At 40.7% G+C, this 25054-nt stretch overlaps 1 long non-coding RNA gene across 1 annotated transcript; it reads left to right on the top strand.

Moving 5' to 3' along the window:
- Nucleotides 1-3117: 3117 nt before the first annotated feature.
- On the top strand, nt 3118-25015 carry LOC311441390. Its single transcript, XR_014695920.1, has 2 exons — nt 3118-5054; nt 5087-25015. It is a non-coding gene; the product is annotated as an uncharacterized lncRNA (long non-coding RNA).
- Nucleotides 25016-25054: the final 39 nt, after the last annotated feature.

Genomic DNA, 25054 nt, shown 5'->3' with positions numbered 1-25054 from the left:
GGAGGAGAGGCAGAAGGAGCACTGTAGTCTTGGGGTGAGGAGAGGTGCCAAGAAAGGAAACATGGTCATCAGATATACATGTATGTCCTCTCTTTTGATGCATTCCAGACTTTTAAGCTTCACCACTCATTTGTGCCAAGGCTTTCCCCTTCATCCTCTCTATGAAGCTGAGCCTAGTCCTCCTCCTGAGCACACTCACCAGAGCTAACAGGACCTGTTGTGCCACCAGCTAAATGCACATCCATCCACGAGCCAGGCTTTTATTTGCCTGTCCACAATGCAGTCAATAAGCAAGGGAGGCTAAGGGATGCTAGCAACTGTCAAACTGCTAGGTAAATCTGCTAGTTTCAGAACTAATAGAATTGCAAACTCTACTAGGGCATGCAGCTCTTCAAAAGTAAACATTCATTTACAGCAGGATCATAAAAATCTTTGGGGAACTCAAGAGCAAGGTTGCCTATGGCTTTTTGCCCTTTCTGTCTCCGGGAGCTGTTGCTCAATGAGGGAGTATGTGGTGTTTTGTGTGAACTGAGGGGTAACTGTGAGCAGCTACTTAAATAGCCCTGATTATATTTGGAGAAGGCTGTTCCCTGAAAGTGGCTAGAATCTGTGAATAAACATGTTGCCACAGGTGACCACCTGATCTGTGCATATGGGCCTAAAAAAAGCCAGTTTACTAAGTTTAAATACCTCAAAATAATCTGAGCAGACACCAGACGCCAATAACTGTGCCTGCTCCAACACTTAACTTAATGCAAGATATAAAAAGCAGCATTGTACAGGGGCTTTGTAGTGGCAGAGCACGCGGCTGGGGTTCCTGTGGCATTGCAGACTGACCACATAACATTCAGTCAGTCCATAAAGCACTCCTGGGGAGACTGGTGGGCTTTAAAAATAGGCATTAAATACCACATTAACACAAAGATGAAAAAGTGGTGAGGCCCTGTGAAGAGAGGGATGGAGAAATCCAGTTTATCCAGCTTATGTTATTTAACGTTTTTGCAAACACAGTGAACGTCTGCTCGGCAGCTCATACTTGTAGGAGCATGGTCCTGCTCCGTGTGCCAGGTGAACACATGGAGGGACGGCACCATCCTGCTCCCCCCCTCAGACCCAGGCTGGCTGCTCAGCCCTCGGGGATCACCAGCATGCAGTAGGGTAGAGAGGCTGCATGAGGCATGGGGCACCCAAAATGTGCTTTCTCTCTCCGGTCAGGCTCTCTCGCCACCCGAGGCACCTTTCAGGAACCCGCTGAACCATGTGCTCCCCTCTATGAGCTCTGGCAGGACCCAGAGGGCCAGCCCCACAGATGGGATGCAGGAAGAAGCCACCAATGCCCAGGCCTTCCTTGCTGCTGATGGGCAAGGAGGGGGTAGTGGGCTCAGCCCATACTTTTCAGCCTACACAATGTGCCTTTTGCACTAGGCTGCTGAAGTTTTTGAAACAGCCTGTGACAGAGGGGACAACGCTGAAGCTGTTCAGCATCTGTGAGAGTTGAAAAGTTCACGGTGACAGCTGAGATAAAGCCAGCCAGGCTCCACGCCCTGCCCTGCCCGCACTCCTAGCCTCACCGTGCGAACGCCCCACAGCCTTGCCCCACCACTGAGCGTGTATAGCTTGAGCCTGACTTAAAATTAACATCTCTGTGTAAAGTCAGTACATAATTATTGTTTATTATGACAAGGAAGTAGAGAAGGTCTAAAAATATGCCTTGTGCTTTTCTGAATTAACCTTGTGGCTTTTTGAACATGCAGACAAATTTCTGAATATTGGTGGCAGTCATCACCCTGTGCTGCCCTCCTGTCTGCCAAGAACAAGGATCACCCCCAAGGTTCCTGTGCTCAGCAGGGCCGGCAGTGCTCCCAGTGCTCTCTGGGCTGCCCAGTACAGTACAGGTTTGCCCGTGTGCAGTGGCTGTTGGTTTGGCACTGACAGCCTTGCCCCATGCCCAGGCCTGCCAGCTGGGTGGCCGCAGCTGCTTGCGACCCCCAGCCCTATAGGCAGACACTGCGTCTTGCTGCTTCTTCCTCCCCAAGAGGTTGTACCAGTGCCAAAGCCTTTCTCAGCCTCCACACAGACCCAGCTTCCCCATCAAACTCCTCTTATCTGGTTATTTCTCCTCATTGCTTCCCTCTGGTATCACTCTAGAGTTATCTCTGAATTTCAGCCTTGGTTTGCAGATAGCAATGAACTGTTCTAGAGAAGCAGAGGGCAGGGGACTGTACCTGGGTCACCTCTAGAATCTGTCATAGACCAGTCAATTTAAAGACAATTTCCAATGAAATTAGTGACAGCCAGTTTTGAGTAAAACGTTCAGCTGAATATTTCTGTCAAACTGGTGCCCAGCGAAGCCCAGGGACAATGTGGGCCCAGCAAGCTGGTGACACCGCCTACGTCACTGACAACAGCACTTGGATTTTGCCAGTCTGCTGGATGGGGAACACCACAGCAGTTTTGTGAGACCCCGCACATGGAGGAGCAGACAGCAAGGACATGAGATAAGCACGAGGAAGGGAGAAACATTCTGAATACTGATGAACAACATATTCTGGTCATGAATACCTTGGGACCAGAGCCCACGTGTGAATGCCTGTAACGTACTTCACGCCGCCAAAATACATGTAAAATATAGGAACTCCTATAGGAAGTTCCTATAGGAACTCCTTGCTCTGTTTTTTGGCAACGGAAAGGTCAAGCATCTATATTTTTAGATATTCTGAACTACAGTTACCTGGGATCTCTGAAAACCAGGCCAAAGAGAATCACTTCACTTGTGGGCTATCTTGCTAAGGATTCATTTTTGCTAATGAAAGGATTATTTAGATTCTGCTGTTTGCTGTTTGGCCAGCAATCAAGTATGGTTTTTACCCCCTGACTGCATGCTCAGAGGGAAATAAAAGGTTTTGCTCTCAGAAATTAGGACTAGCTATGCTATTCAGAGTGAAGTCTGGACTTGCCCAAAATTTATCCTATACCAGTTTATTGCCTTGGACAAAAAATGCAGAATTCTGTCAGCTTTAAGTTCTTTCTCTATCTCTCTCTTTTTCTTTCTTTCTTTCTTTTTCTTTCTTTCTTTCTTTCTTTCTTTCTTTCTTTCTTTCTTTCTTTCTTTCTTTCTTTCTTTCTTTCTTTCTTTCTTTCTTTCTTTCTTTCTCTTTCTTTCTTTCTTTCTTTCTTTCTTTCTTTCTTTCTTTCTTTCTTTCTTTCTTTCTTTCTTTCTTTCTTTCTTTCTTTCTTTCTTTCTTTCTCTCTCTCTCTCTCTCTCTCTCTCTCTCTCTCTCTCTCTCCTTCCTTCCTTCCTTCCTTCCTTCCTTCCTTCCTTCCTTTGCTTGTAAAAGGCAATCTTAGAATCACAGTTCAAAATACAATGTAGACAAAACTTTCTAGTAGGAAAAGTTTTAAAAGCAATTACGGAATTACTGTGGAAGTAACTTAGGAAAGAAAGGGAATGGATAGGAAAAAAGCATTACATACATAAAAATATTAAGAAGTTCAAGTATTAAGAAGTTCAAATATTAAGAAGTATGCAAGATAAAACTATGGGAGTAGAAGTGAGTTTTAGGGAGATGAGGAATACAAACCTGAGAGGTGAAAGGTGGGCATAAGTTATCTGAATTATCAGAGTTTATGAGGGTCTTTACTCAGTGCAGCCCTTGCGTCTGGAGAAACTATAGGCTGTTGCAACAGTTCTGGGATGGATTCAGATCACTGCAGAGCTGTACTGGTCTGAATTATGAAGGTTACAGCTCATAGCTCTGAGGCTTTCGCAACCCTGTTATCTTGCTGCTTATGAAGAGAAGCCAGTATCGCTCGGGCTATAGGGAGAAAGAGTCCATGAAATCAATTGCCTCTTCACTAGACAAAATCTAGAAAGAAGTCCCATGCCTGAAATGTAAGGGTTTTCCTGACAACTTCTAAATAATTGCTAATTTTATGTCTGAATACCAATCAGTTGATTTTCTAGATAATAAGTAAAGAGACAATTATTCATATTAATCAAAATATTTGTTGTTTTCTTTGCACAGTGCAGAAGCTTTCAGCAGAGCATTTGTGTAGCATTGCACCACACAGGAGAACTGTGTAATTCTGTCATCTACTAAAATCTGTGCTATTAAAGGCCAGTTGAATCTCCAATTATATTTTCATGAAACTATACTGAAAAACATGTAGGACACCAGAACACAGTCATATTCAGTGAACATGCAGAAGTGAACCCAATGTACTAGCACAGTCGTGATATAAATAAGTATACTGTTTAGCAGGACATCTTTTTTGATGCTATTCCTGAGACTAGAGACCCATGTCATTGCAGTCAGCATATGAAAGCAGATCTGTCTCTTTTCTTGTTTACAGAGACTCTCACATCCGTGAGTGTTAGTGATCACTCAGAGCAGTGGCTCTAAATATCCACAACCAACACCACATCCCTCTTGCAGAAGTGTTTATGAGACACTTGTCCAGACTTTTCAGCAAGGAGCAACAATTATCAGAAGGGAAATAGCAACACAAAACTAGAAAAAAAAAAAACCACACCCATGGTGAAAAGAGTAAACTAGATGAATCTTCAGCTCCATGTCAGATTTGCTTTGCTCTTAACAGATTCTCAGTAAGATTTCTACAGGCAGAAGGATGAGAGACTGGTTGTATTTTAATGGCTTTGTATTTCTTGTAAGTTTAGTCTTGGGGTAGCAATTGTAGCTGTCTCAGCAGTGACAGGCTCATGTGGTGCCAAGCTGGATTGCTCTAATATGCTGCTTCATGCATTCTTTGAACCCAACCCAGAGTCATTTTATGCTGCCTGTTCCTGGGTCCCTGCTAGAGATCAGTCTTGTTTTTCTTTCCTGGCTTCTCTGTAATTGCAGAGTGTGAAGCCAGTAAGTGGCACACAGGATCACTGCTGGCCAATTCCCTGTGCTGGAGATGTGCAGGCAGGGGCAGGGCTGCGCATACCAGCTCTTGCAGGGCAGAGGATGCATTCAGCTCCTCAGTTAATTTATTGCAGTGCAGTTGGATGTGACTCAGGTGCAGCTGTGGGGTGAACTGCATGCCCAAATGTGCAGCTGTGGGGTGAACTGCATGCCCAAAGTTCTTATGACCAGAAACTGCCTTCCACATTGCTATCTTGGAGGCTGATGGACCTAAAGCAAGCACAGATGAGTAGGACACACATCAGTCTCTGAAAAGCCACACTTGATGGTCAGTTGTATGACATAACATGGACCATGCTGCATCAGACCAAGCTGCTGTGAGTCCACTGTTCTTAGCCAAGCTGTAAGCAGAGACCTATAGAACAGTACGAGAAGGGCACACATATCTGCCATTTTTCCCCAATAATCTCCCTGCCTTTGATATTTTCAGTCCAGGGTATTTTTATGAGCTAATTGTAGTCTTTTTAGTAATTCCTTACAGCTCTATTCTGTGTACTTACCCTTTTCTCCCTTGAGTCTTGGGAAATTTTTGCATGGTTTTGTAAATATTCTTTGCAAAGCATTTTGCAGAGCTAGGACAGCTGTTTGAGGAATGACTCAGAATCACAAAATCATAGAATGGTTGAAGTTGGAAAGGACCTCTAGAGATCATCTAGTCCAACCCCACTGCCAAGCAGGATCACCTAGAGCACCTTGCGCAGGATGGCATCCAGGTGGGTTTTGAATATATGCAGAGGAGATTTCATAACCTCTCTGGGCAACCTTGCTTTGAACTTGGCTCTTATGACCCTTGGCTCTTTCTAGGCACTATTATCTACCCTCTCCACACTGCTTATTGTTTTGCAGCCCCATGCAATCCTCTCCCCACCCCTCGTTTGCCAGGCTGAGGAGTCCTGGCCAGCACACTCATCCTCCACACAGAAGCAGTTTGGTGGCTTCCAGGATCTTTCTTGCCTTTCTCTGCATCTTTTCCAGTTCTAATTCTGCTGTATTTCCCTCTTAGTCAGTTTTTCTAGGTACTTATGCATTTCTTCATAGTCAACTCTTACTGCTGCAATATATTGCAGTAAGTGCTAGTTGCTTTTAACATGCTGGGCTTCCCTGGGTCATGAGGTGCTAGAAGTTTTCTCTCCAGCATTTTCACTCCAGGGTAAGTAACATCCAAGAGAGTCAAGGCAGGATGGCTACAGTGTTAGTCATCTTAGTTTAATTTACTGTCAGATGTAAATCTCTACTTTATTCCCATATATTGTAATAAAAAATCTTTATGATCTCCACAGTGTATAAAGCTGTTTGGTCAGGCCACATAACCAGTCGCTACAATCCCCTTTTCCACTAAAGTAGCACAACTGATTTTGTAACAACTATATATGTTAGATCACACGAGGAAATCATTCTCCTATAACTTTAGCTGCAACAGAAAACTTACTTTGGGCTCTGCTAGTATCCCTGATGGGGTTGTTGGTTTGCTTCATTCTCACATCACAGACTGCTCTGACACATAACATACAAAGCTAAGTTTCTTTGTGCACTGTCTGTTACATGTGAAGAAAAAGGATTAGACTATCACCTTTTAAAAAACTGATGAGCATCTTGATTTAGATGAAGATAGGACGTCTTGTGGTTAAACGCCCACATAGGAGCCACAGGACTTGGCTTGTTTCTGGTACCAAACAGACTTTTTATATTATCGTTGAGCCCCAGCTTCCCCATCCAGGAATTTTGTGAAGTTCAAGTGATTCGTATTTCCTAAATTGATTTCTCTCTTCCTCCTGTAATCATTTTAGCTGAGTAAGTTCATTCTTCTTTTCTTGTAACAATTGGATATAAATATGAGTCAACCTGGAAGAAATCAGTAGCACAGGCTGCACTAGCTTTCACTGAAGGAATACGCCAAAGTGTATGCATTAAAAAAATTATAGTTTAATTGTGGTATTATGGTACTGTCCACATACAAGATCAACTTCACTCTTCTCAGGTGGTGCAAATCCGTTTGGCTCAGAAAAGCTGGGGACTCAGAAGATAATCACTAGGACAAGATTTGTTTTCCTCTTTGATAGGGATGGGCAAAGCTGTTGTTAAGGAATGACTAACGTTCTCCTGGTGTGTTAAAGCAGCTTTCCAAGGATTAACTCATTCGAACAAGAGAATTCATGGAGCAGATAACAAGCCTCTAGAATGTCTCTAGATCCCTTGCTTAGTCCCAGGAAACTTTATAACTTGTATACAGTGACAATAACCTCCATTGCATTGCTTCCTGGCATATTTAATGAAGGATATGATTCAGAGATGGCCTCTTATTGTGGACAGGATGGCATTTCTTAGCTTTCACAATGAACAGCCATTAAAACATAGATGACTATACCAGAGCAGCCCTCCCCCCTCCTTTTTTTTTTTAGGTGGCAGTGATTATATTTGGCACATACATTAAGTTTCCAACAAAAGAAGCCCTCATTACTTTATACCAGAGTACAGCCTGTGCTTCCCTTCCCTCCTAGCTTGCCCATTTCTCACCTGCTTTACAGTGCATGCCAGTTGCTTGCAGTGGCTTTGTGTAGTGCTGGCGAGGAATGCATCCCCAAGTGGCTGTTGGCACTGTATATTCAAGCCCTCTGTATCAGCACGTCAGGGTTCGTGACAACACAGATAAATTAATAAGGCCCCAAGTCTGCAGACCTTGAGTGCAATCAACAAATGTCTACTTTCAGTAGCTCAGTCTGTTTTTTTTTTTTTTTTTTAAGGAATCAAAAATCCTGTCTGTGTAGTTAATATCTTGAGTTACTATGCAGAAAAGAAAGGAAAGAAGAAAAAAAGCAACAATGTCCTACAATCTCCTAGCCAATTAATTGGGATGTAGAGTCTTGAAAGTGTAAATGAGGTAGAAGCAGCATGACTCTCGCCTGGCATACCTCAGTGCGTTTGCTGGTAGCACACAGTTGTGCGCTGCTGGTTGGACATGGGCCAAACCCACAGCTGCTCACCTGCCAGTCGCAGGATCTCTTTTGCTCCTTCCAGCCACAGGAGGAGCAGGGATGTCTTGGTAGGACAACTGCCAGGCAAGAAGGAAAATCACTTAGGTGCATGGTTCATTTCATGGCCAGGGAGTACTTTATGGCCAGGTAGGAAGCACTAATTGCACCCAGTGTTCACTGTGGTGTTGCAATTGTCTTCTCAGGAGTGTGCTACAGTGCTTCACACAACGTGGGGACTGCCAACGGGAAGTCAAAGAGCCAATGAAGCACATAAGATGACTGTCACTGAACTTTTTAGGGGAAGCAATTTGGTACAATGTTGACCACCTGTATTTCAGAGTCATTCTTTGCAGCGAGGCAGTGTAGGCACATAGAGCAAGTGTTCACGTATGTATTGTGTAGGTCCCTTTGGCGTTCCATAGCAGAAGTACATAAAATGAGGAAATAAAGACTCACAACTAAGTCACAAGTCTGAAAAGGGCAGGGGGCTGGATCCAGCCATAACTTTGACATGCAATCTGACAGACTGCATACATTTCAAGGTGCAGAACTGCAACTTTTCGTATTTCAGTTTATGAATGCTAGAGAGTGGTTTTCATCTATCACATTTCATCCATCATATTTCATCTATCAGATGATATATTCATCAGATGATACATTCTCAGTTATATTCAGTTTCCATCAGGAAAAAATAAGCCCCTAATTTGCTGCCTTTCCTCACTTGTAAGTGGATGTCAAGGTCAGCTTTGGAGAGGTGATGTGATGATAATGTTGGAAGCAGCTGTGAAGTGCCCCGTCTGGTGAAGTCTCAAATGAAAGACGTGATGGCTGTGCAAAGCATTATGAAGTCTTTGAAAATTAAGATAGCAACCAGGCATGTCCAAATTTGTATGTGAGAGTCAGAATTGCTGCTGAACAGCATTTTCATCCTAATAACGTGCACTAGCTGCTACAGCTGCAGATCAGTCCTTCATTTCATACCAAAGCAAGGGTTTGCTCCAGTTCTTGGACTCCTTCACCTCAGTGTCATCAGGATTTCTGCTACACAGTCATTGACAGCTCACACATACCTGCCACACCTTCTAGCACTCTCATCTGCATTCCTCACCCTGTTCCAAGACATGCCCTGTTCATGTACTTGCACTCTTGGAGCTCACATTTGCTGTCTTTCTTTTTCAAGTGGCACCAAGTAGTCCTACAAAGTGCTGCTCCATTACAGAAACAATGAATTTAGACCATAGACTCAAAAGCCAAGTGATCCTGTCCTTGCGAGAACAGATTAAGGATACATTATCCTGCCACCTAACCAGTACTTTCTTGAAGTATTTTACAATTTACTTAAATTAAATAAATGCTAGAAATGTCTGATCTGCAGTGATGACCTCTGGAGCTTACTATGCATGTAACAGAAGTTCTTCACTTAATGCATTTTGGTTTGATCTGTGACCAGCATATGCAACCTTTCTCCTAGCCTTTTCTCAGTTTATAAAGCTTTTCCTACCATCTTTTATGTTTACCATCTCCAGTTCCCAAGTGCTGTTCAGATTTCAGACTCTCAAAGTTTCTCTGGCAGACAACTCTGTCTTCCAGGTGATGCAGATTGGATGGAACAAAGCCTGAGGCCACAGCATCTCACCTTGGAAGGGACTTTGAGCCTGGACTCGAGCAGAGAGCAGCCAAAAAATGGTTCTCCCCCCCTTCTCTTCATTCTCATCATGCAGCAGGGCAAATCAAAACCTCAAAGCTGCAAAACCCCCATCGTTGCTTAATTTGCGGTCTGGAGGGGAAAAAAAAAAATCAAGCTCCTTATTTCCATAAAGCAAGTGGGAACCAGTACTGGCTGGCAATTGTCTAGCCTTGGCCAAGGGCAAAGGAAATAGTTAATCTATCACTACTTTGAAACACAAATCTGTTTGCTTCTGTGATTGCTTAGGCTGATTTAATTTCCCATTTTTCTGTTCTAATCTCAAATTTTATGGCTTGCTTTTTAGTTTAATCCTTTACATTTAAGGTTTACCTGACATCAATTTTTTCTTAACACAGTTTATGTCCGTTAAATAGACTAATTAACTGATAACTGAACATGTTACCTGATTATAATTAAAAAAAAAAAAAATCTGTTCTGGAAAAAAAGTAATCTTCCAAAAAGCATTTGTTAGATTTGTATGGTAAAGAAGGTGTCCCTGAGCTCTGAGTGGGAAGGATTTGTCACTGATCACCCTCGTTTCCTTCCAGTCACCTTCCTGCACATGCAGGTTCTGCTGGCCATCAGAGATGAGAATCATGACAGATTAAGGCATATAATTTGAGAACCTGATTATAATAAATACATTACAATTCATAATGTGACAAAGTTGTCTAGGGTAGTCAGAGGAGCTAAGGTATGGTGACACTGAATGAACACTGGTAAAATGCTGTGGTTTAACATGAGCCACACCAAGAGGTAAGGATGTTGCTGAGAGATTCTTCGCAGACCCTTTGCACAAGCACTACATTTAGGAGAGATGCATGGGAGGAGGAATTAAGGTGCATGGCAAAATCAGAGGCTGGCTGCTCTGGCAGTAAAGGATGTGTTGTTGTCTACGTGAGAGTTTGCAGTCCTGCTGCACTGTAGGTAATCTGCAAGCCTTCCTGAGGGCAGGGAAGGATTTAGGGAATGAGCTAGTGGTGGGAAAGGGGACAGATTAGGATCTCTGGGACAGATCCCAATCCATGCCTGCTTTGAGGCTGTGCATTTCTCTTGTTGATTTACTGCAATACTGTTTTGACTTAGGAAACTGACACACCTTGTGATATATCATATCTCTGATTACAGTAGAAGCTCCTCTGATTACATACCACTGCATGCCTTTCTTGCTTTCTCAGTTTTATTTTCTACACTGAGCTTTGCAGCCTTATGTCCATGCTATATTGACATACACAAAAATGCACAGTGTCCAGTACATTTTCATTGAAAAAAAAAAAAAGTAATCCATCCGTCTGCTATTTAATAGCATCAGCCCCCAGAACGAAGTCCCCAGCACTGGGAATGTGTTCCCCACTGATGTGCCAGACAAAAGTTCATAGCTTTGTCTTACTGAAAATGAAGTCTTGACTATTCATACAGTTCCCAGTGAGTCACTCCACACCCTGACAGATGTAAAAATGCCTTCTGCTGAATTCCTACTCCAAAGAGCCTTTTGCATGACCGGTTTGTCCGTGAATGCAAGCAGACTCATGATTTACAATGCTTCATCATCATGGCATGTGTAATACTAAATATGATGACTAGGGAAAACAGACCCACCTATTTTTTCTATAGGTTCACAGCCTGAAAAATCTCCCAGCAGCCACACAAGAGTAGTTCACTCAGGGAAGGTGTGTGTACAGGGAGATCCTGTACTAGCTGTATTAGACCCTTTTGATTCTCAGCACAGCTATGCAGTTGAAAGAAAATTGATCAGCTGAGGGTATGTGAATTCACAGGCAGAGAAGACATGCAGATCAAAATACTATCTTGGAGATCAAAATAACTAACAAAATACTGACTATTTCTGTCACTTTTCACTTTCTTGCTCTCTTTTTGCTGCTAAGACTGTGCTTACCACTGACTAGATACTCAGCTCTGATTCAAGTAACGCATGTTGACTGTCCTTGTTTTGAGCAATCAGGACAAGACACTTTCAGCTGAACTGGAACTCAGCTCTGTTCCTTCAGCCTGTCCCTGTTGACCTCCTTCGAGCTGGAAGCACTTTTTCTGCTGTGTTTACCCACAAACACAGCCCATGAGCGCCATGCAATACACAGTCAGAAGACACGCACAGGCCATTTCCAAAAGCTCTACAGCTTCTTCCTGAAATGAGCGATCCCTAGACTGCACCTGAGAGATTTTCACAGATCTTTCTTCCACAAAGAAAAGCTCCTTCAGGGGCTTCAAACTAGGCAGAACCTTCTCTGGAGGAGAACCTCCCCCTTAGCAAGAAGGCAGCTGCAGTAAGGATGCTTGGAGGGGTACCAACGGTTCAGAGATCCCCCTGAGACCTCTTACTGCTCTCAGGTGTGCCGGCTCCATTATGAAGCAGGAACATACCCGAACATACCCGTGGTAACTCAATCACTAGCTTTGAGTTGGTACTAATGCCAGGAGGTTTAGTGTTGATGTGGTCAGATGTAATCAATATCCTGTACGTGCCACTGCATGTGCCTCATGAGAAATGGTGTGGTTTCTCATTAAAGGGGAACTCTGTTGAATAGCTGAGTACTCACTATAAGAAATGACTGTGGCAAAATCTCTGTTGCTATACCTGCAGTTAGTGAAAGGGACTGATGTGCTTTCACTGGTGGCTGCAATCATTTTGATGACATTCCCTAGGAGCTGGCCAGTTCTAGTATAGTGCGAGAATGAAGACATTACCTCTGCGATGTGAGATTTTAGGCTGTGATTCCATATTCTTCTCTTATGGAAATCTCTGTCATTCCAAAACAAACCAACAGCACCCAACACCATGTTAAGCTGTTATTTTTAGCACTTGTAAAATAAATTATTAACCTGGGTAATTAAAAAAAAGAACCACCACAACTCACTAGAACTTACAACTGTGAATTTTGTATTTCCAAAGTTGAAATCCCTCCCCTTCTCTTTATTCACAGATAGGTATGATACCTTTGTGCAATATGGAATCATTTTTGTGTCAGTCTTGACTTGTTTTAGGGAGTTAAATTGAGTGTCCAAGGAAATCTGTGATTGAAATACAAATCTCTGTGCATCAGGGCATGTGTGAAAGACTTCCAGCTGCATGCAGACAACCGAGTATATGTTTTTAAACATATTTTACTACCTTAAAGATAGTAAACAGGACTTTAGTAGAGGCTGATGTATCATTTCTATGCCTTGTCACCAGATGCATGGGATTCTGACAGCTGAACAGAGCCTATTAATTAAACTGTCATTTTTGTCAGTCTTTTGTCGTCTTTCCTAGTTCATTCAGTTTCATTCATTTCAAGTATCTTCAGTGGGAACTTGACCAAACCTTTCCAGTTGGCCCCTAAATTCTTTGCCTCTCTTTATGAGAAGGAGGATGTATTCTCACGTTTCTCACAGCAGTAGCCCCAGCACTCTCCTGGGGTCAGTGTGTTGCAGTGCTACATTAAGGAGCTTGGCTTGCGCAGACTCCTCGGGAGAGCAGCCTCGGGCAGTGTGAGGCTGGGAGCAGCTGTGCAAAGGTGCTGGTGGGAGTGGTCAGGTATTAAACTCCCCACCCTCATCAAGGTTACAAAGGATAATGCCACAAGTTTTGCAGGAATACAGAGTCTTTTTTGTGTTTTTCAGAGAAGGACCTGTGCTAGAATAAGCAAATAAAAATTGGACCTGATTTTGCATCCCTCTGCTCCCACAGCTATCCTCACTGGGGTCAATAGCATTGCTCATGTGAACATATGATGTGGTATAATAACTCTCAGCTATTCGTTCTTAAAGGAGAAGTGTTATTTTTAAAAATAACTATGACCTATTTTTGAATTTTGCTATATATACAAATTTTCTCTTCATAATGTATCAATGAATCATTTGAAATACATGTGATGAAGAGAAAATGATTGGACCTTACAGGCATGTTTAGAAGATGCCAAGGTTTTGTTTATTTTACATGTTTTAATCATCTCTGCCTATATTACCACTGATCACTTTCCACAGTAGCTTTTGAACATTGGTTTGTCTGGATATTCAATATTGCTAAAAAGCACTTAAAAGATCAAACACAAGAACAGAGAGCCGTTCATTTTTTCACACTACTACAGCCTAATACAGATTTGAACCACAAGCCACCTTGTTACAGCTCCTGAAATCAAAGTAAAGTTAAATAATTTATAGCATAGCACAGACATATCCTGTAGAGATAGAGGTATCTTTCATGAACCCATGCCATGCAAATGAACTGGTCTTATGATGTTTTCTCATTGCATTTTCAGTACATGCTTCCTTGTGTTTCAAATGAATTAAAAAAAAAAAAAAAAGTTTGGGGTTGAGATACTGGTTTAGGGTGAGATAATAACCTGTAGTCATTGTGCACGGGTCTTTTACTATACTGTTTATTTTCTGAATTATCCTCATCAGAGCTTTTCCTTAAATGTCTAATTATCTCTGGTCTGCTCCCCAGACTTCTCCAGTAAGTGGAGACTGAACTGGGTTAGTAAATGAGTTCTTATGGAACACAAAAGCAGTTGCTGGAGCAGAAACAACATTTTTGTCCCGGTAGCTGAACCCTAACAAATTTTTATATATATATATATATATTTTTTTTTTTCTGTAAAAGATTATTTTATTTATTGTAGCTGAAATAAAACCAATAACAGATTCCTATTTAAACATGATCTGCTTGATTGTTGCCCTGTAGAGGTTTTTACTCTATCTCACCAGAGAAGGAAACTGATCTAAAGAAAATCCAGAATAAGATATTGTTTAAACTGGCAAAAGCATTTGGGAAGCAAACCGTCATCAAGCTGTAATGGCCCATGCAGAGACAGACCATTCCCCCCAAGCTTGGAGCCAGCTGGGAGTGGCACGGGGTCCCTGCCCCTCTGCCCTCAGGCACACAGCCCCTCGGCAAGATCAGCTCAGACGAGTGGCATTTTGCCATTGCTCACTCACGCAGAAGGTGGTGCAACTGCACTGACCTTCCCACGCGCCACCCTCTCTTTATCCCCTCCTGGAACACCCTTTGCGCTCCAGCACCAGGGAGCTCTCTCTGGCACATTCCTGGTGGAACCTTAAATATTATAATTGATAGAACTAATTATATTAATTAATAGGATTACTCAGGGGTTGTAATATTCTTACATAATATCTGTGACTACCATCAAAGAGTCTACGCCTAAATGCTGTTGAAGATGGCCTTTGAGCATACAAGGAACCTCGGCACCTTGCTCTGAACTACCTACACTGTAGAAAACTGGAGTTAAGCGAGCTGAGTCAAATCATTTCTACCTTTCAAGGCCAGTTGATGCTTCCCAAGCACCCAATTTTATAGCAGAAAACAAAGATTGATGATTAGATGTTAATAACCATCTTCTCACTGTCCTAGATTGCAATAGCAATTATTGCGTATGGACAGCTTGTTCAACCAGATACTGCTCATTAATAGATGGATACTCTTCAGAAACTAATTTCCTGTCCAAACAGAACAAAAGGACAAGTCTTCTTCTTCAGAAATAATGTCTGTTCAACTTGGATACCAGAGATTTGCCTCTGGGGCCAACCTGAGCTGTGATAGAGGGGGTGGACAAAGCTGGTTTCAGGTAAGACTGTACATGCAGTTTATACACTCATGACATTTGTTGCTGATAGATTTCCATGTGGAAGTAACACCAAGAACGAATGCTTTTCTAAAGGAATTCCTATGGTGGCTTCCACAGGGGCTTCCACAGCAGAGGAAGCTCTGTAGGCAGGTAACTGGAGTCTCAGACATTCACGAGGGTTTTCCCACCAGCTCACCTGTATTCAGGTGTTCATCTCTAGAGACTCTATTGCCCATCACACTTTTTCCTCTGCAGTGTCCTCTGCATAAGTAATTGGGTAGCCAGGTTTTCTGTTCTGGGTCCCTTCTCATGGGCCTTCACCAGGAATGAGAGGCCGTGGTCCACCTTAGGCCATCCCTTGGGTAAGGGTCAGCTTAGCTGAGGAGTTTGCTTTTATTCTTGATGCAATGTTGTCATCTCATAAGGCCACTCGCTGCCAGCTGCTGCACTGCATGATGCAGCATGAGGGCTAAGCACAATGCTCAATTACAGAGTGGTGTGAATAAGAGCGTCTGCCAACGTCTGCATATATATGAGGTCAGTGAGGCTACATTCCTTCAGATCAGAAAACAGAGCCAGCCTGATCTCATCCTCATGCCAGTTTCTCTGCATTACAGGGTTACCACAAGACGTGACAACACGTTGTTCCTGCACTGGGGGGGATGGATCTGTGGGCTTGTCTCCACTGCTTGGTGAAACCAGCTGCGATGAACAAACGTGCACAAGCAGTCTGTAGGCAAGAATGCAGCAGAGAACAAGCTCTGGTTTTCCCACAGCATGAATCAGCCAAGCTCATGGCATATACCTCCCCAAAATCCTTAAATACCTGGTCTTCACTATGTTTATACCATACTTGTTCATGCTCCTTAACAAAACAATACCTTATTTATCAGGGTCTGCAAGAGCTCCGTGACCACATTTATTTGGTGTTGGCTGCCTATTTGGGAACAGTGGTCTACCACTTCAAAGTGATGTGTGCAATCTGGTGGTCAGCCCTGATGATCACAGAGGGAGATGAAAGCAGAATAGTGGAAGGCAGTTATAAAAACCTCCACATAATCATATTTTCCTACTCCCATTTGTTATTCTGTGTGGTAATGTATTAATTCCTTCACTAAACTCTTTTGATTATTTTTATAACCCTTCATGATGTCACTCTGAATATTACTGTTATCCTTATAAATACACAACCCCCTTTCTGAAGAAATTTTATCTTTCCAGCTAACATGCCCTATGACTTTGAAACCAGTATGGTAAATTCATCAACTGAATTGAAAATAAGATTAGGTTTTGGATGGAAGCTACACTACATACCCCGAAGGCTTATAAATTCTCTCTGGTCCAAGGTATAAGTAGATGTCCCTGAAATGAGTATCATTCTGATGGGTTTTATATTTTTCTTAGGCAGAACTTGACAATTTTGGAGACATGTATCTGTAGGCAAAATGAAGTTACAGTTATATTTTCTTAGGTACACACTGGGAACTTCTCAGGTCCTTGGTTTTACAAGAAGTCAAATTTTACCAAGTTAAAACGTGCATAGTTTCTCTATTACTTCCATTTGATAACACAGTTGTTCCACATAGGCATCAGCAGAGTAGAAATCAAAGTATGACTTGCTCTATATTTAGAGAATTTGGAAGTAGACTTGACATCAAAATTCTCTGCATCTGGTGTTTTCTTTTAAGCATCTATACAATGAATTATTATACATTTAAATTAAACTCATAAAATATATGAAGAAAAACACTGCTAAATTACTCTTCTCATTTTAGAACATGTGAAAATAAGCTTATAAAACCCTAACATATCTTTCACTTCCACAACTTCCAAGATATTCTGATACTTTTTCTTTGCAACATAGCATGGAAGAGTTTGAGGACAAGTGCTTTCAAGTTTACTCATTATCAGAGCTCTGATGTGAGCTTGTAATTCAGGTTCTGTGTCATCTGTGGGAAAAATCGTAGAATGCTCATCTCTGCCCCTTGCACCCACCCAGATGTTGTATCAGATTCTGATCTCTTTAATTGTTAAAACTTGCCATTATTATTTGACTTAGCATAGTATCTATGTAGGCTCATTATAGACCAGAACTATGCTGTATATTCCCATCGTTTTCTGATCTGGATTTGTAAACTCCTGAATGGCTTTGCTATATGATAAGAGTTGCTATATGATATTCCATATAAACCTAACTTCAAAAATTAATGAGGAAGGATTGTCTTGCAGTCATGATCCTACCACCAGCACTGTCATAAAGCTTTTTCTGTCACAGATGAGTGGGCAAGTGCCCATAGCTGATGCACGGTGGAGTTCACCCAGACTGGGTGAGGATCAGTGGGGACCATGAGGATGCAGTTTTTCATTTTACTATTTTTGCAAGATGAGTTTGAAAGGTATTGTAACCATTTGCAAAAGAGGACACAGGGTTACAGGGTTCCTATCTACGTGTGACTGTTTATGAGTCACGGAAGGAAGCAACACACATCACACATTCTACAAGGTAAAGTCATTTGAACTTGTCGCTTGGGGTTTCTCAGCACATAACCCAAGTCCCTGCCAGTTTCCTGTTAATGACTTTTTCCATGTGCGACAGCTTAGCTATATGTATACTGGACAGACTAAAATTCCAGATCTAACTACTGTTTGCAATTATGCTCACATGACCTAAACATAGAATCTCGTGTAAAATCTCTAGCAATCCTTTGGGGCAGCAGGAGTTTGGCTTGCAGTCCTCAAAACACTCTGTATGAGAGCTTGGATGACCAAGCACCAGGCAACCAGCTCTGGGAAGCCACTGCAGCCCCATGGAAGCCGGTAGCACTGACCACCAGGGGAGAACCCTACACCGCAAACCTGGCAAATTTCCTCCTTCTGGGGAATGCTTTTGATTTCACTTCTCATCTCTGCCCTTTGTTATTGGCACAAAGTAATGAATATAAATAAATAAATAAATAAAGGCTCTGAAATACATGGAGAAATGTCCCAGTACTTAAAACAAAAAGAAAACAAACAAACAAACAAACAGAAAAACCAACAAAACAAAACAAACAAAAAAAAGAAAACAGGGGCTTTGATCTGAGGGGAAAAAAATGAGAAACTGAATAGCTTTTATACAGTTGTTACTATGCAAATGGAAAGCACCAATGCTGAAAGACTAAGGGATTCAGAAAGAAGCTTTTCCCTTTTCCTTCAACCAATTTGCTCTTTATCTGACTATCCAAAAATTGTGTATGACAATGCTGAAAAGAAGCCCCAAACCACTATAATGGAGAGAACACAAATAAACTGCTTGCAAGATGAATTAGTTACCAGCTGTTGAAGTGAGTTATCTGTAGAGTGTGAGTATCAGCCAGTACAAACAAGTACTATTGTCTGAGAAGGGAAATCTAAATCACTCATAATATTCAGTGATCAAACCCTGCCTGTCTACTACCTACGTAGCACAGATGATTTTTTTTTCAATTATTTTATAAAAACTGGAAAAGGAAACAAATGGAAAATATGGGCCAAATTTGTGCTGAACTATAATAGGGTTACGCAAGTGGTAGAGTAACTGCAAAAGCATTTCAGAGCTATTCTCAAGGGAACTACGTTTAAGTGAGTCAAAATTGTTATTGTCTACAAAGAGGAAGGGAAAAAAAGATAAAAAAATAGAAGTGAATAGACGTGTAAGATTTATTAATTCAGAGAGAAATAGTCCACTTTTTTTTTTTTTTTTTTCAGAGGGCAGGTTTACTTAATAATAGATAATGCATGGCATAATAATTGCCCAGTGTCTCATTTTATGAGGGTGGCTCATTCTCAAATGAATGTATATTGTCTTTACAGGTTTATGACCACAATGTTGAAGTAAAAAGAAATTTTGCAATTCACTTCAGTTAGAAGGGGAATCACCTCTATATTTTTTTTGCTTCCCTAAGCCATGTTTGGTTTTAATATAAATGCATCTGATATGTTTTCTAGTATTTGGAAGAATATTAAAAAAACAGTCACAACAGTTTGATGCCTGTAACTTGAGACAACTTTCAGACTGATATTTAATCTCTGTGTCATCTCCTGCCAAAACCAAAACACAATAGCACAATGTCGTAGTATGGGAAAGTCAATAAGAATCCATTGTGCTCACTGCAGTTCCAACAACTGCTATTACATATGTTACGTTTGAACACTCTGGGTGTGTATTCATCTTAATTTCAGATCCAATTAAAAACTTCTTGAGAATTCCACAAGCTTTAATCAGGCTTTGTCAGCAATTCAGGTTTAAGTTACATCATCAGCAGTGCCTGCACTTGACTAGCATTTTAATGAAAGAAAAAAAACACACATGAATTTATATATTGCACAGTGTAGAGTGTCTACAAACTGTTCCTTACACTAAGAGACATCCATAAAATTTGCTAAGTGCTTGCTGACATCCATTTCCAAACTGGATTTTGATTGGAATACTGCTTGAACAAGGATTTCAAGCTTAATTCCAGTATTTCATGTACACCTGTTAGTTCTAATTTCAGTTACCCCACACTAAATTTTTAGTGGAGAGCAATACAACTTTAAGACTCCACAAGATATTTGCACTATTCAGTATTTTTTTCAAATAAGAAAGTCATATCTTTGCTTCCATTTCTATCACTAAACAACCACATAAGAACCACATTTTTGATGTTACAGAACTACTTTTTTTTTTTTTTTTTTTGGCATATTTTATACAAGTGTACCTGTTTTCCCTTGCCAAAATTTTTTGCTTATTTTTAATGGCTTTGTGTGTCATGTTACAGCAAAACGGTAGCTTCCTCTTTTGAAATGGAAGGATAACAATTAGCATTTTATGCACCAATATAGAATTATTAGTAGTAAAATGGTCTAGCCCTTATTTTTGTTTACTAGAGGAAAACAACCAGGAAGGAAAAATATTCTCAGTCACAAAGATTTGGCAAACCAGGAACTATATTTTGTTTCTTCATGTTTTCAGCACATTACTATTTACTTTTGCAACCATTAATGTAAGTAAATTTAATTCATACAAATAGAATAAAAAATTAACATCTGTACCTGAAATCCACTGCATGATTAAATAAACCTTTGATAATCAAAAGGGGAAAGCATAGCTGCTTATTAGAGTAACCTAAAACAAAATGTCTCCCTTTTTGTAATAGAGTAATGTGGTCTGACATCAACAAGCTCTGGATGTGAATACATGTTTTTCCTATTAGGACTACACTCATGAGTGGGAAACGAATGTTTCTTTCTAAGTATTTTCCTCTGTCCCCTGATACAATACTTGTTGATGATCATAAAAAATGGGAAAATGGACTCATGTGCTTGCTGACACCAGCTACAAAAGAAAGCCAATTACCACTTTTCCAACCAGCAATTTATACATAAATTTGTGTTAGAATTACTGTGTTTCAGTGACTACAGTAAATGGCAACGGATCAGGAAATGAGACAGTACTAGATTCGGGGACTGCTTCTGGTAGTGCAAAGGAGAAATGTTGCTTTCCTATTGGAGACTTCTGGACAACACTGTACTGACAGAGTTCTGCCTTTCCCTTGAATCTGGTCCTGGTACAAACCTGCCCCAAGATCTCTCTGTGGCTTTCCAGCTGAGCTTCTGAGATCCACACTTACTATTTTGGGAATGGCAACAGATAACAGATTTCTTTATTTTTATTTTTTACTTTGTTGTACACAAAAAGGGGAAGGGCCAGGGATGATAGTAGGGCCGCTAAGAGCAGGGCTCAAGGAAGGGAAGACTGCCCCTGGCACCACAGGCGGCACCTCGAGAACCTGGCCAGTCACCTGGCGCTGCACGTGTAGCGCTGGGTGCATCCCAGATGCACGAATCCCATGTTTCTGACGCCACTACTGTTCTTTCCTTTCTGGCTTCTGCTGTGGCAAGGACGCTCAGCCAGCTCGGCACAGGGAGACGGGACATGAGCTGCATGGCTCAGGCTCTCTGATGATAGCGCTAGCATAGGGTTTCCTTTGGGGTGAAGCCAAAGGTGCCACTCTGCTATGTCTGTACCTGCCCAGTATCTACAGCATATATTGTGCACATCCTTCCACAATTACACTTGACTGCTGTGATGTCACGTTTGCTACAAAGCAATGCTAACTTTGTGCAGTCATCTGCTACTTGGCTTTAGATGCTGGCATACTCATTCTAGCATCAGAGAATGTGGCTGTGGCTGGAAAAAAACAACCGCCACCCCTCTCTTTCTGTAGGAGGGAGGAAGTCCCAACGACTCTCCACAGAGACCACAGCTCCTCTTGGTGACCCCTCCATACCTACAATCCTCAATGATTCTCAGGTGCCTGATGCTTTAGCAGAATACAAAGTCCATGAAGAGCGATGACTGATGGTCTTAACTTGCAAAATTTACAACCTAATTCTTTTACATTGGGAATTACATTATTTATACTTTCCCAATTATTTATAATTGGGAATTACATTACATATTTATAGCGCAACTGGGAAGAAATATCCTCTTCCAAACGAAAATGCTGGCAGTGAGTTTTTTAAAGTATTGTGATATTTTTCATTTAATCCAGAAGTAAATTTGTAACACTTTCCTTGGTTCACCCTGACAGGCTTTGGAATGCTCACTTCCACAAATATTCTGTTCTCCCATATTTCTCAGGCTCCCAAGACAGAATTCTGAGACCGTTTTGATCTGCACACGCAGATATACAGACAGATCACTTCTGCCACCCTAATGATGGACAAAAACTTGTGTCTGTTCTTTCAATCATGTTTATAATGCAAGTGTTCCATTATAAAATAGTAATTACAATACAAAATTTAGATCATCATAAACAACTAGCTTCTCTACATCTAGCATTTTTGTTTTTGCTGAGGAATCCCTCAATTTCACTAACAATTCTATTTCAGCAGATTTCAGTGGAACTACTTATGAAAGCTTTAACGTTAAAACCATAAAAACTGAGACTTATGTGACCAGAATTTAGTTTTATATTCATCATGTCATTTTAGTGCCTAACAGCATGAGTGTTTCAGAAAGTGTGAAGTCACAGGCTTTTACAGTATCTGTACAGTTTGATTAGAAAAGCAGGAACTAGCCACATAAATATTATGGAGGTCTTGTGTTTTGGATACAGCTTCCACTTGAAGTCAGGAAGTCCATCAATCCATTATCCAGAAAAAAAACAATGCTCATGCTTTTGTAGAAAAATTGCAGCTATTGCAGAATGTAAGTTTTGTGTAGCATGTTTGTAAGAGAAAAAAAAAAAAAAAAAAAAAAAGCCAGGGAACCTGTTTTTGCTAATCAGTATCCCATGACATGGTAGCAATACATCTGTCAAAAATTACTCAGAACCTAAATATGCAGAAGTTCTCACACACCTTTATTTATCTAGCTCTAATCTTTGCTCTTGAATGCATGCTTACCAAGGAAAAGGGGGAAGAAAAGGCATTGCTGCATTTAAGTGAAATGTGAGGGGCAGAGATACAGGTCCACCTTTGAACCTGCATATCTCACGTATTTCAGCCAAATGAATGTTGTCTCGACTAGAGTTACAGAGCAGACACCACACTGAACAACTGGGGCTCCCTGGAAAGTCAATTTAAATATTTATTATTATTATTATTATTATTATTGAGTTACAATTGCTTTAATGCCTTCTCTATGACTGTTCTCTCACCTTAGAGATGATCTACTCCACACTTCCTTACTCTTGTGCTACAAGTATTACATAAAGGCCCTCACTTTAGGAACTCGAACTGCAGACTGGTCTATAACTATAGTTCAAGTCATGCCATGGGTTATTTGAGTATCTGACTAGCTATTTGGAATTTGTGTTCCAAATGTTTTGTAGTCTTTACTCGATAGGAGTGTGAAATGTATGAGAGTATGGTGCTGAATTCCATGTATGATATCTGAAACCATTCACATTGCACTTTTAACTAGGTTAAATGAAACCTGATCTAGATTCCATTTGATCACAAGACTAGAATGCTGAAAATGCCATAATCTATTTATACATCAAATTGAAGACATTTTAAGTATCTTTAAATGTCATTGCATGACGGTATGTTAAGCAAATATCCATAATTTACAAAATGTTTCATGTTCATACTCAGAAAGAAAAGACAGACCAGCCTGACGTATTTATCATAAAGCCAGGATTTATTTCTTGACTTTTAAACTAAACACTGAAACCAGGTCTGCTCTATGCATAACAAGCAAAATCAGTCTTGAAAACTTGAAAAGACATTTTGATACCATTATCAGTTCATATAACAACGAAAAAAAGATAAATGATTACACTCCCAGCTGGTCATAAGAATACCTCCCTAGACTTTGAAGGTCACAACTGGATACTGAGAGTGATGGGCATATTCTACTCATCTCAACATGCTGAGTGGGTGTAATACCATAATTTCCTTTGAATAAAATTGTGGAAGAGTGAGCAATTTTGGCTTAATTCTGGACTTTGAGCATGTTGTATATGACAGAGATGTGCTGAAATAATTTTTTTCTTGTACAGCTATTATCACATATTTATAGTTGCTCCTTACCAAAGATTCTGAAGGATAAAATTTTGTCTTAGATATCAGTGAACCCAAGAATACAGCATTACAGGAATAACAGATGTTGCCTTCCTTGAAAGTGTTGTTCCTGCAGCAATAATTCATTGTTGGAACCAGCACATGGGAGCTGGCTCATAATCACTTCAAAATAGATTTATTACTTTTTAGCATCAAGAACATAATGCAATTCCAAGTTGGATTTACTGATCAGATTTGACTTATACTTCTCTACCTCAAAACCACAAATGATTCAAAATACAGCTAAGAGCAAGGTTGAGAACAGCTATGGAAATGTGAATAGCCAAATCAAACAGATAAAAACCACGCAGGCACTTATACAGCCCAGGAGTAGTTGAAAATAACTAGCTTACTAACAGACAACCTCAGATTCCCCTGGTGAAACAGAGCTCTTCAGGCAACAGTTCCATACTATGCTGTAATTTGCCTAAATTATTTACATAATGCTCTAGGTGTGCACAATGCTCTTTGACACAGTAGGCTGAACAGAGGAAAAGTCCTGCCCCAGACCACCTGTCCCAGTCAAACAGCACAATCATGTGCAGCACAAAATAGTACAGAAAAAGTAAATGTATCCCTTGTGAAGAAGAGAACGTCACACTAAAGACCTGTCCATTAATTTGTACAAATGTTCACGTTAGATTTTGACATATCTTATTTAAGTAAAACACTGATGTCTATCTGTCATGGGTCTATACACCTATGTGGTGGGAATGAACTTCATCCCACTAATTACATATCCTTCCTCTCATCGTTTGAAAGATCACACGTAGGGGTAGACCTAGTAGAATAACTCTTGCTTCTGTTTTTAAGGCTTCCTTGCAGGTTTTTAAAATATCACTTCCTAAGAGAGGCTTCATCAGTTTCACTTGTTACTGCAATGAAATAACCACATACAAATCCAATAGTTGGCCAATAAGAACCTTCACAACTACCTTATATCTTTGTATATTTAAGACGTACCACTTCAAAGTGAAGAAAATGTTAATGTTTTGGAGAGGTAAAGGTTGTGACACTTTTGTCCACAATAAACCGTCCTCCAAATACTTATTGATTAAAAAGTATTTGTTGGGTTGGCTCCCTATTATGTTCTGGCATCCTGCATCCTTCCACTGCTATGCGTATTATTCATCTGCGTCAGGACAATGTTTTAAAATTTATTGCTATCCAAAAAATGATGTATTATATGCTGTCCTGAATGTATTGTATTAATATGCCCAAATGCTTCTGATTTAAAAACTAAAAAGCTAAAAAATCTATATACAAAAATTATCTCAAGTCTTGACTGTTTCCTGTATCTAGCCATTATGT

This window comes from Aythya ferina (genome assembly GCF_964211825.1).
Source record: "Aythya ferina genome assembly, chromosome: 9".
In the NCBI taxonomy this organism is placed as follows: Eukaryota; Metazoa; Chordata; class Aves; order Anseriformes; family Anatidae; genus Aythya; species Aythya ferina.
This window is presented reverse-complemented; position numbering and strand designations above follow the sequence as displayed.